Source organism: Micropterus dolomieu, linkage group LG01 (assembly GCF_021292245.1).
Source record: "Micropterus dolomieu isolate WLL.071019.BEF.003 ecotype Adirondacks linkage group LG01, ASM2129224v1, whole genome shotgun sequence".
NCBI classification, from domain to species: domain Eukaryota; kingdom Metazoa; phylum Chordata; class Actinopteri; order Centrarchiformes; family Centrarchidae; genus Micropterus; species Micropterus dolomieu.
This window is the reverse complement of record NC_060150.1, coordinates 9,935,563-9,948,535: the sequence shown is the minus strand read 5'-3', so window position 1 is coordinate 9,948,535 and position 12,973 is coordinate 9,935,563. Positions and strand designations below refer to the sequence as shown.

The 12,973-nt window shown below is 38.8% G+C and overlaps 1 long non-coding RNA gene across 1 annotated transcript in view; it reads left to right on the top strand.

The window, feature by feature from the left end:
• The window catches only part of LOC123974937, an 85,497-nt gene extending 74,857 nt beyond the window's left edge, over positions 1–10,640 (top strand). Inside the window, exon 3 of the long non-coding RNA XR_006825967.1 lies at positions 10,496–10,640. This is a non-coding gene — a long non-coding RNA (uncharacterized LOC123974937). The remainder of the gene's footprint in view (positions 1–10,495) is intronic.
• The last annotated feature ends 2,333 nt before the right edge of the window (positions 10,641–12,973 follow it).

Below are 12,973 nucleotides of genomic sequence, written 5' to 3'. Positions count from 1 at the left end.
ATGTACCAAAGTATATATAAATCATTTTAAGAGGTTTAAACTTAGAATAATTATATTTAAGTCAAAGCCAGGATATGTAACCAGGCAAAATAAACAACTCTGACAAATGAAAGGATGAATCCATAATTTAATTGCTTAAAGCTAGGGTGTGATATATATTTCAGAATCTTGTATTTGTTGAAATTCTCTTTAGACCCCGACAGCAATCAATAAATCAAATGCCCTGACGCAAAAATGAAAAAAATCCGGTGTTTGTCGCAGGACTGTAATAAGCACAGCTGACCTACTCCCTGCATACCTGCGCACACACTGTGTTTGGGGGAGCAGCTTTAGAGGGAGGCCTGAAGGGAGAGGGTGGGATTTTTTCAGATACTTTCTAAATCTGTCTCTTGCTAGTTTCTCAAACGTTACGTACACTTTAATTCAACACACTGAGGACTTTTGTCCAACAGCCTTACATGATCTGGTCTGACCACTATCTTACAGTAGCTGATGTAAGCTAATGTTGGCAAACTGACTTTATGACTTTTCTCTACTTATGCTACTATTATGCCATCTTTAAACATTTACCAGTACCCGGTAACTGTCACTTGTAGCTACAGTTCTGCAAAAGTAAACACATTTTATCTAATTTAGCATACTGTAGCACACATTTTAAGATGCATTAATTTGTTCCAGAATAATGCATTTAATATGTATGTCCCCTTGACATTTCATTAGCACCACTATCAAATTTTATAAACTGTAAGTAAGTAAGTAAGTGTGTCCTCTCTTAATAAAATGGTTAATTTTACCCAATAAAAACTGCCTGCAGAATTAGGATAACAAGCACAGTTTTCAAAAGATACACAGTACACAATTTTATATAGATGGCTGAGAAAAGAAATTCTTTTAGTTAGCTCCACTGCAATGCAACAAATGCCCAGTGCTTGCCTGCTGGTTGAATGGCATGAAACAGACAACAGTCAAAACCTTCATTTTGTTTAGATCACGTGATAGACAGGGTTAGCACTTAGTTTCTGCTCAGAGGATTGATTTTGCCCGTCTCCCTGGAAACACAGTGCATTTCATACAATAATTGGAGCCAGCTTTAACACACCGTACATGATTTCATGTCTTGGTTGTTGATAACTTGACATCTTGGTTGCTGCATGGTCACAACGCATTTGCAGCATTAGCGAATTAATTCATTCCGCCTTGTGTTCCATTAAAACTTACATTTTTGCTCTACCACATCTACAGGAATGTGCTTGTTAAATTTCTGTATGCAGCCACTTGTGTAGCATGTGGATTAGTCTTACCTTTCTATGGGCATTTAAGTGACACAAATACTTTAGAACATCTTCAAGAAAGTGGAAAATACAGTAGAAAAGAGCATAGATTATTTGGCACAGGCTACAAGTCTGAATGTAACATGGGCAGTGGGCCACAGACTAAAAAGAACTGAATATGTCTCTTGTGTTGACAGTTCACTAATGTGATGAGTAAAAAATAGCCTCACAGAATTTCTGCAAGCAAGACACTTTTAGCTATTAATACGGCTTGTAATGAGCTATCTTTCTCAAAATAGCATCTTGAATGTTATTAAGTTCAATGAAAATGGATCAAATACAAATTATTCCACATTCCTTGGAACCCTGCATAAAATTGCAGTTTTGGTGCGAAGCCAAGTTGGACCCATGGATCCTACTTTCAGCAGAATCTCTTATAGAGGTTTCTGAAGCTTTTGTTATCTTTATTGTCATTTTGCTGACACAATTCCCAACTCAGCACAGGTACACAGATATGGCCCCAGATTTGCAGATAGCAAAGATGCCTTACAAAGCAATAACAGCTACAGGATTTCACAGGGGGGCGGCTCTCTAATGATTTAGTATCGGAAACTTTTTCAAACCTATTTTGAGGGAACTCAATTCAATTTTCAATTCAAACCAATAAACTTAATTTAACCCTGCAGGGCAATATTCATGCCACACATAACATATAGTGTAAAACACAATCTAATCCATAAACACACAGGACTACAAGCAATAACATTATTTTATAGAGACCATAACTTAAATTTGAAGGAGCAGCAATATTTCTGATCTTCCTGAATTCAATACAGAGTGCGTGCATGCCTGTCATCGTCTCACCCAAACCCTCACACTCTCTGCACATGTCTACCTCAAGACTGGTTAAAGTGATGCTGAAATAGGCTTTGAATGGAAATGAAGAGGATGGCAATGAACAAACTACCGAGAGTCATGCTTCGTGTATGTTATTATAACAAAAGCAACTTGTATTTGCTATTTAAAATCTCAGTCTCAATCGCATATTTGTTGTTGCAAAGCATAACCAACAGGGCATTAACAAGCGACACCAAAGGGCCTTGACCAAGCGTCAATATGTGACGAGTAAGAATGTGTTGATCCTGTCTGATGTTTTGAGGAAGCACTCTATTGACAGAAACTATTGGTCAGTATTTTCAGTACTAAAGTATTTCTAACATTCTACGTACAATAAGTTTTGCCTGAGATGGAGACTGAAAAGAGGTCTGTTTCAAAGCTGTTTAATTGGCACCGTGATCAAGAGTGAGTGCACTCTCAGTGGTGGAATAATAATGTACTTTTTTCCCCCATTAACCAAATTGGAAGATGGCTTTCACTCCATCTGTTTCTGTGTTATTTGTTCCTTTTTTGTTTGTTAGCAAGATTCACCTGATTCAGATGATTTTTTGAAAAGATACCCTACGGTGAAAAATTTGTTATATTCTGGTGATAATCCAGATATGGGTCTTTTGATAATACATCTTTTTGAATGCTAATCAGCATTGTATTTATTGCATACATTGACTTGTTGGAGAAATATATCTGGTCTGGTGTCCTCAATAAGAAATGTGATCAACATAAATAAGCTCCTGTAGCAGTGACAACATATTCAAGTCTTTTACATCAGGTAAAGACACAATGTATGAAATCCAACTGTCTTTTTCACCTTGACTATTTCTTTGGTAGGAAGTAGTTCCAATGGCATTTGTATACAGCATGTTGTGTGGGTAATTCAGACACATTGTTCAAATCTTTCATTTAATTTTTCAATGGTGTGAGCTTGGCAACCAAAACTCTATTCATCTGCACTGTATTAGACTGGCAGCAGAAATCACAGAGGCAGTTATCTCCATATACATGGATACCAGTGGAGGTAAATGAGATTGTATTTTTGGTTTTAGTTTGGTTCATGAATGGAATCATCCTCATGGCATTCATTTCCTTGTGAAATACATTTATACAGTGGATCTCATCTGCAGTCACTCACTTAAGCAGTCTCGCAGGAAACTATGTTTTTTGGTTGTACTTTTTTAAAAATGGTTTACTGATTCTTCTTAAGATCTGACAAATTTGTGTTAGAAATTCAAACATGTTTTTACAATGAGCAGGCAAAATGAAGAAGCTAACTGGAAGGATTTTGTTTAAAAAAAGACACTCCTGGTGCATGGTCTTTCGCTTATCAGAGGTCAGGTCGTGGTGGCAGCAGCCAAGAAATACAGTACAGCAACAGGTGAAACGCTTGGATACTGACATCAAAGTGTGAAGCGTGAGGCTTTCCTCGGGCTCGCATACAGTATTCTCTACTTGTCATCTTTACAGCCAACCTTAAGACATAATCAACCCACGATCAAACTCTGATGCCCCGTGTGATAAAAGATGAGAGCTTACATGGAAACCTCTGTCACAAAAAAGGGCATGAATATCAGGAGGGCAGCTGCTGTGAAGTAAAAATCTACATTATCCCTTATGCTAAAAGGACAGAGGCTTGGCTATGAAAAATTAAGGAACGTTAAATTGGTAATCTTGCAGATTACAACGTTAATGTAGTGAAAAAATATTAACCTTGTGAGCTGTGTAAAACCAGTCTTAATGGATTTTACAACAGACCTCCTTAAAATGCAGTTTAATGTGCACTCCCTCATATTCTAATCAGCAGAATAATCACAAATCTCTGCAGATGTTCCTGCTTATTAAAATCATTTTCTTTTCTCCCAGTGCAGTTCAATTTGACCCGCTAATCAGATACCTGTGCTTCAGGAAAATCCTAAGAAAGAACGTGTGTGAGTCAAACCAAACAGCTCAGGTCGAGGAAAATATCGAATCAATAATTCACTCTAAAGCGACGCGATCCTGCTGATAGTCTAACAGGCGAGGTGGAAAATGGGGGAATTCTACATGAGAGCTTGAGTTGAAAGGGGGAAGAAAAAACTGAGTGGGTGGGAAATCACATAAATCACTGTGGATGAAAGAGGAGAAACCATGAAGGAGAAAAACTGAAACTCTGGGATGAAATATGTCTTTCACCTGCGTTATCGAAAGCATCTCCAGGTATCTGACAGGTGGCACTATCTCGGTTATTATTGGGAAATATTACTTCACGTTTACATGGTGATAACAGTTGGTGCACTACAGAAAAAATGTCTATCTTATATAGTGTGTGTGTATAATATTTTTGTTAGAATGTGAAAAAAGAATGAATGTTATTGCAATGCCCTCAACCAATTATCAGCTGGAACCAAGAACCTAGTCAATACAGTTGGAAGCCCAAAATGCCTCCAAAGTAATAAACAAAAATGGACAACACTTCCGAAGCCTAAACGATAAATATCTGTGCCTTCTAAATCACATGTGATCCTTACTAAAATAATGTTAGCCAGTTTAAACAGTTTTCTGATTTGCCACCTCTATTCTTAATGGCTGGTTAGGTTTAGGCAACTAAAATGATTTGGTTAAGTTTATCTGTGTTTTAGTTAAAGGAGACCTATTATGCATTCCCATATTTTATGACTTATCTACAATGTTACAATGTTGGATGTTCATGTTAAACATGGCCAAAGCTTCAAATAATGAGGTTAAACTATTTAAAAGAAATCCCTGTGAGCCAAAAACTCAGATTTTTCAACAGCTTTTTTCTATCAACGGCTCCGTTTGAGGACACACGGAGCTAGACGGAGCCGGTGTTCCATATATGGTCATTTGCTCCACACAGCTATGCTCAGTCTGTCTGTACAGCTCAGAAGCAACAACAGCCTGGTAACATGCTTCAGGTCTTGGCCAATCAGAAGACATTAGGCTTTGAAAGGGGGGGGCTTAAAGAAACAGAAGCATCTACAGCTTGTTTCAGACAGAGGCTGAAATGAAGCTCTACGTGAACAGCCAGTATAAGATTGAAAATTCCTTTTTTGAACTTTTGAATCATGCAAAGCTGTCCAAAGAAGGTTAAAGTCAAGGGCAACTGGACTTGGTTGAAGACACTAGAAGACGTTGCATCCCACATCGAAGAGACTTCTTCAGTTCTGAAATGACCAGTAGGGAAACTCAGGCCCCATTCACACTACTGCATTTTCGAATTAAAACGGAGACCTTTTGCTACGTTTGCACCTCCCGTCCAGACTACAACAATGAAAACGAAGACCTAAATCGGAGAAGTTTGGAAACGCTGCCGACTCCGTTTTGCGTTTCAAAACTCCGGAGGGCGTTTTAGTGAAGACAGGGCAAAACGGAGGACTTTAGAAACGGTGATGCAACCGCTCACGCTCGGCTCTCTGATTGGGTCTTGCAAAGCAGAAACACGATGGTGCTGACCGGGTTTTTGACATCAATTTTTTATTAAAATATTCTGTACAGTGCAAATAACACTCATCTACCTACACTTGTACTGTGCATGTCGCAGTTTACTTTGGAACAACGCCCAGTCTGTTTTCTGACACCACACTCCCGTGTTACATTCAGTAACAGTCCCAGCTCGTTATTGATCCATGCAACAAAAAAACTGGTCTAATGCTTAGTCTGCATTTATTTATTCTTTCGCCAAATCTTCTGTAACTACGGAATAGACCATCTGCTTCATGTTTACACTGGCACGCGCATGCCCAGTGCACCTGAACAGGTCCTAGCTGTGTGTTTTCAGTCGATTTAATGTAGACGGAGATCAACTCCAAAATGCAGCGGAAATGCTGGTGTGGACGGGACAGGAGTGACAGAACAACAATATAGAACTGGAAATGCAGTATAATATGTCTCCATTAAAACACTGCTGGTAGGAATCACAATCACAAAGTCAAACACACCCTCCACACGGACCTTTTCCCTAAGAGGTTTTCTGACATAACATCCCACTATTTCTACAAATGAGTTTAACAGGAACAATCTCACATCAAACATCATAACTAACCTTCCAAAGAACTAATTGGAACCAGATGCACCAGTGAGACATCTCTAATCACCCACTGTCAATTATTTTATTATAATAATGATCATACTAAACTATATTTATAGAGCACCAATCAAAACAAAATGTTTCACAGAGACAAGGATAAAATAAAATACCATAATGAATCACAAAATAAATGAGGCAAAAAATAAAAATGATAAGAAAGTAAACACATTAAAATAAACAGGTTAGAGAATGGATAAAACAAGAAAGCAATACTTCAAAATGAAAAGGTGGCTCAGATAAAATTAGGACATGCTTTCTTATAACTGCATTTGTAGAAAAGACTTAAAAGAAGACACTGACTTATTTCCTTAGGCAGGTCATTCCAGAGCCTCGGGCCCTGACAGCAAAGGCTCTGTCCCCTTTTGATTTCAGCCTGCACTCAGGAAGAGACAGGAGATACATGCCCGAAGATCTCAAGCCACACAACGGTTCATAAGGAATTAAAAGATCCAAAATATAATACGGAGCCAAGTGTCTAGGTACAAATGAAAAGTTTTTTTCATATAAAATGAAACGAAAAATAAAGAGATGCTCACTTTCCTGTATAGATTGCCAATCAACATCATGCCCTCTTGTCTTGCTAATTTTACTCTTTGGTAGTTTACAGTTTTACCGTTTCCTGATAGGGGAATGACACGCTCAGTTTGACCTGAGACTTTCCTGGAGCGAACACTAAAATGCCAACCACCGTGGTGCTTGTTTCAGATTTGCGCACTGATGAGGAGAAAGAACGTCTTAGTAGGTCTGACCCCCAATAGTCGAAGATTCGATGATTCGATGGGCGGAGCCTGATTCGACTGTCAATTTCACAGCCGAAGCTTTGCAGCGAAACTATGTTCTATGTAAAATCAGATTTTGAGCTCGACATCTGATTTTTCATAGAACTACCAGTTTTCTCCCAATAAGTTAATATACAGCCTATTACAATATACATTTCAACGTTTAATGCTGTAAATAAACATGTAAAAAGAATAAAACTTTCAATAAATGTTTTTAAAAGTGCGAAGAAGCTCTGCAGCTTCTCAAGATTAAAGCGGAGCTACCATGTGTAACCCCCCCACCCGCAATCGCCACGCACAAACACACACATGATTCGACTATCAGTCGACTATAGACAGGATTATGTCTATATGTATGTAAATCCTTAGTCAGGGACAGCCCTAGTTCTCAGTCTTTTAGGCGACTTTATAAAACATACTGCTGATGGAGAAAATGGAGCAGACGAGGGGAGAGAGACAGAGAGAGGCGGGGCAAGCCGGGGTGTTTACCTGAGGTTTAGGTGTGTGTGAGCGTATCAGAGTGTGGGGAGAAGAGAATTCGGAGGCAGGTGCAACAAAACAATAATAACAATTTTCGTGGTCATTAAAACCTGCTTTCACAGGGTAGTGTAATTTGAGATTTTACTTTGAGATTTTTTTCGCTGGGGGGGAGGCTCAACGTTGTGATGTCTGTCAGCCATCGCTGATGGACGATGGCATCATCTATCGGCCCAACCCTAATGGATATAATGTAAAGTACTAAAAATGTGGACAACAAGAAGAAAATTACAGGAATTTAGATGAGTAAAGGTGCTAAGAAAAGCACTAGAAGATGATTACCTTGAGTGTGCTATACTGAAAAGTGGGCATTGCACGAGCCACCATTATCATGTCTTACTTGATGATCTACCTGCTGAAATCCAAATACAAACATTATAGCAGGTTCTAAAAACAGCCCTGCATGGTTCTTCCATTATTTGCATTCTGCAGTCAGAACTTGTCAAAACAGTCTTGTTCACAGCACCTCAGTGCACACTCAATTTCACAAGCTTGTACTCGTGGCCTTGAGGCACATTTAATGCATTTACTTGCATGATTTTGTCCGAAGTATATCTAAGTACAAAGTTTTTAGACAGCTAGACATATACATTAGTTTCTGTTTCCTTCACTACTGTGTAGTGGTGATGCATAAAAAAGACAGACTGTTATCAAATAGAAATGGAAGAGGCAAACAAACAGGAAACATCATTTGTGAGCACTTTGGGGTTTTGGGAGTACAGTACAATATCATCAATGTCCACAAGTACATTTCATCTTCCAGCCCATCCGCACCAGAGAAACGGCCATATAGGTAGATTATTAGATAGCTCATTTGGACCCATATTTATGTTTTTTATTAGGCTGCTCTAGTGGCAGAAGAAGTCAGGTGATGTAGTATAAAGAGAGAAAAAAATCGGTGTCAAGTAAACTCAGGACTTTCACTCAGGAGACAAAGGTTTGAGTCCCGTGTGAATGGAAAGTCAAAGTTGACATGTTTGAAGTTAAGTAATGTTTTGTAGATGAGTTATGTCATGTAACTTATGTGATATACTTATTTTAACCCAAACTGTTTCACAATGTTTACCACGTGTTAAATGTCATGTGACTTTCATGTGAGTTCCAGTGCGCCTGTTGCTGGACTGATACTTACCAATGCTTTTACATTTTGTTTTGGAGAACGGTCATATATGTCGTTGAACTTTCCAATGGACACATACAGGTGCATCTCAGAAAATTACAATATCGTGAAAAAGTTATTTCATTATTAATCAAAATGTGAAACTTTCATATATTCTAGATTCATTACACATAAAGTGAAATATTCCAGGCCTTTTTTTGTTTTAATCTGGATGAATACAGTTTACAGCTGATAGAAATCAAAAATCCATCTCTCAAAATATGACAGTATTAGAATACATAATTAATGCAAGTTTTACTTTTCGCCTCAAATTATAGAAAAAAAATTAACTTCTAATTTTCTAACATGATATTCTAATTTTCTGAGAAGCATCTGTATGTTGTTTTGGAAAACGGCCCAAAACATCATCCTATTTTGTCTTTTAGATATGAGTATGTGTTGAATCTGCTTATGGAATGATGCATGGGAGAGCTTAACCTCTTTATTTTCTGATCAGATTCATTTCTCTGTCACAGTCTTTGGTAACAAGCTGCAAAACAATACTCAAAAGTGGACATTCTGTGTGTAAAACACTCAATGTACAGGGGAATCTAGTTCATGGATTTCTTTCCCCAGCAACCTCCATGAAGGGCAGATTTACTTTTCATTCCTTCTTTCCAGATATCATCCAGGCAATGTCTTTGTTAAAAGTGCGAAAGGGCGAAGTGGAAATACGTGACCCTATCTTTTCTTTTTCAAAGGAGGGTTGAGCTCTAGCACTGTTGCCAGTGTCAGATGCCAGCATTGATAAAGCCAGAGGCAAGATGGCAACTGTCCACCCGGGAGCCTGCATTTTAAAACTGCTCCTGCCTGCAGCTTTCAGATGGACACTAACAGCATAGGCGAACTGTCTCAGCAAGCCTTGTTGTCTAGTTCTCTTTTTTTCTTGAGGTTCTGAAGGTTTTTAATGATCAAAATTATATTACAATACCGTGTTGTGATGAGCTGTATTACAGACAGATATGATGATAAAGACAGATATTCCAAAAAAATGAAAAGAAAAGTCCAAATGCTTCATTTGAATTTATTTCAGCCTTATCAGGGTAGCTTTCTGGCAAAGAACACGTCGCAAAGACTAACATTTACAGCACAACAATTCAGTCACACACGGGTCACTCAGTAAACACCTTGAACACACCTTCTATCCATGTTTCATGGTCTCCTCAAATCTCAAGATTGCAGATTCTTCACATGCAACAAAACAAACAAAAAACACCTGGGAACTATGCCTTCGACAAACTGCATCAGATGCATCAACTGTTTAGAACTGAACTGCTTAACACAGTGTTTCCCACAGGATTTTAAGAAACTATGGTGGGTGAGCTTTGGAACCTCTCGGAGGATCCGGGGACATGCCCCACCCCCGAAGAAAAGTTTCTACATTTTAAAGTTAAATGCATTAATTTGGTGCAAAATTAAAAAGGCTATCTATGAAGAACTTTGCATTCTTGTAAACAATGTTATAATGCTATAGTAAACTATTTGATCATAAACCCATTGTATAGCTATAAATTGTCATAGTTGGTCCTGTGGCACTTGGAGGTTTATTCCTTTTTTTTTCCTGTGGTGTTCTGTGGGCGTGTGTGGGTGTATCTTTCCCTTGGCAGGTCTTCAGATGTGGGGCTCCCTGAGACTCATCGCCAGATTATTCCTAGCCATCACTTGGTTGAGTACTTCAGGCCAGCTTTGCTTCTTGAGCATTTAGTATGTTTCCAGTGTGTTCTCTGCCTGAACCCAGATTAACGTTCTTTTGTCTTTCTCCTTTTTCAAGCTGCCGAATCCGGTTTGTTCCTGCTTGGAGGATCTCTAGGAGAGCTAATTGGCACTGCCCAGGACGGCCTGTCCCTGCTCACATCTCACCTACTACCACTTTGTACTAGTTCCTCAGTCCTCTGTGAATAAACTCTTTACTTTGACTGGCCTTGAGTGTTCTGTATCCGCACCCCTGTCCTCAATCTTTCTAAAACCTGACATAAATGGTGATGGAACAGCAAAAATAGTCAACATTTATTTAATGTTATTCCAGCAAACCTAAATCAAAGAATAGAAAACAGAATAAGTAATTTCCCTAACGTTTTATAGTTGTTGCGTTTTTTACTTTTAATGGACACATGTAGTATGTGTTATGCTTTCTGAGAATATAATCCAATTAATCTTATTTCCATACTGTATAGACACCTTATTTTGAAAAACGGACATTGTCACGAGTATCCTCGCGCTAAATTAATCAAGTCCGACCCAGATTTGATAAATAATGTTTGGTTCTTGTATCATGCAACATATAGATTTCATAGCCTCTCTTCAGGTAAGGCTCTCATACTGCAACACGTCTTTGTAAAGAGAGAAACTGACTGGATAAAGTCGCTAGCGTGCCTGTCAGCTCGGACTGGTCCATTTCAGTGGCTTTACCATAATCCACAATCCGAAATGTTATTATGAGATATGTAAAAATATTTTCGGTTAATTTTGAAACTATGGCTTTGCAAATTAGACTGTGGCGGGATGGTTTTGCGATGCTTAAACACACCTGCAGAAAATTGGAACGGGAATGGTATTCAACCAGACTCAGCTTCCTAGCATGTAAGGTTTAAGTGTACAGTAAACGTGCACTCACAGTAGTGAAACTAATTAGGTCACTGAAACACCATCCTACCAATGCTTTTCAAGCAGCTCAAATTGTTTTCCTTGAAAATTATTATTATTATTTTGATTATAAGTAAGTACTGACCTCTAAACAACCTGCACTTAAAGAACTTTTTCCCAGTTTAGACTTACTGTAATAAAGTTAATGTGGAACTTCCCTCTGGCACTGTGCCATCTGCTGTTAAAACAGCAGCAATTAAGCTGCAATTAATAAGCCCATCCCGAAGGTTTGGAAGTTGGCTGTTAATGATCTGCTTGCTGTTAATTCTGACGTACAAGCTTTGCAAAGCCACTGTCACTCAGAAACCTGTAATCTTCAATACAGTCAACAGTAACATTCTTCTAGGTCATCCTGAGAGCTACACTGGCATTTAAGATCATTACATTTACCTTTTTTGTATTGTAAATTGAACTTTTGTATACCACTATGGTAAAGTCTCCATCTGCAAGTTAACCTATAACAATGTTTCATCGCTACACTCATAAAACTCATCTGCACATTTAGCAGATTAATGACTACCAAATAAAACCTAATTAATTTTCATTTAACTGTTGCTGCAAGGGACTCACTCTCTTTGTAGAGTAAGGTTTGGTCTACTCTATGTGTGACTAAGCAGTTTTGCTTAGGCTAGTGTGTGTCTCTTAATCTCCAGTTGTGGTTCAGCAATAATTGCATCCTTCTTGACTTTTTATTTTTTATTTCTAGTAGTCCATGATGCCCATGTGCACATGTCAATCTTACAGCATCTCAATGTATACCACAAGGCTGCATCCATGTTAAAGACTAACTTAATATCCTGGCATGTTTAATCAGTGTCGTCTCATGTCAATCAAGAGCACAGCCAAAAAAAATTTATTCTAGAACAACAGCTAAATGCCAAAATGCTGAATGTTAAGCAGGTAATGTTACGGCGGATGGCTGAGTTAAGCAGGTTGGAGGACCCAAACGCAGGACACAGAGTGGAGCAGGTACAGTTCGAGGGTTTTAATTAAACAAAAGGTGAGCACACTTACAAACTGAGTGGCTGAAAGACTAAGTCCAAAACAAAGGTTGTCCAACAGAAAACCAAAACGAGCAGGGAAACACGGAGACACGACGAGTGAGGCTGACGACACAAAAAACACACACAGCAACTCAGGGTGACAACATACAATGAGCCGACAAGGACAAGACAGAAACACCAGGTATATATACACACAGGGACTAACGAGCAGGGCGGGAGCAACACAGGTGAAAGACATGAGGCTAACGAGGCACAAGCAGGGAGAGAGCGAGCAGGGGAAAACAGAGACAGACATGCAGAGGGATCACTGGGGTAACAGACACGACAAGAGTTACTGAACACTAGACGACAGACAAGACAGAGACGGACATGAGTGAACCCCAAAACACAACAGACTATATAACTGATACTGGACACAGGACAGAACCCAAAACACTAAGACATAAACCGAGACACAGAACGAGGAGCTAAGACACAGAATACAGAGCAGACCAAATCACAATAATACAAACAAGGACCAGGAATGAATACCAAAACATGAACTAAGGACATGGAACTAAACTCAGACTCCCAAACAAGACACACAGACAGGATCATGACAG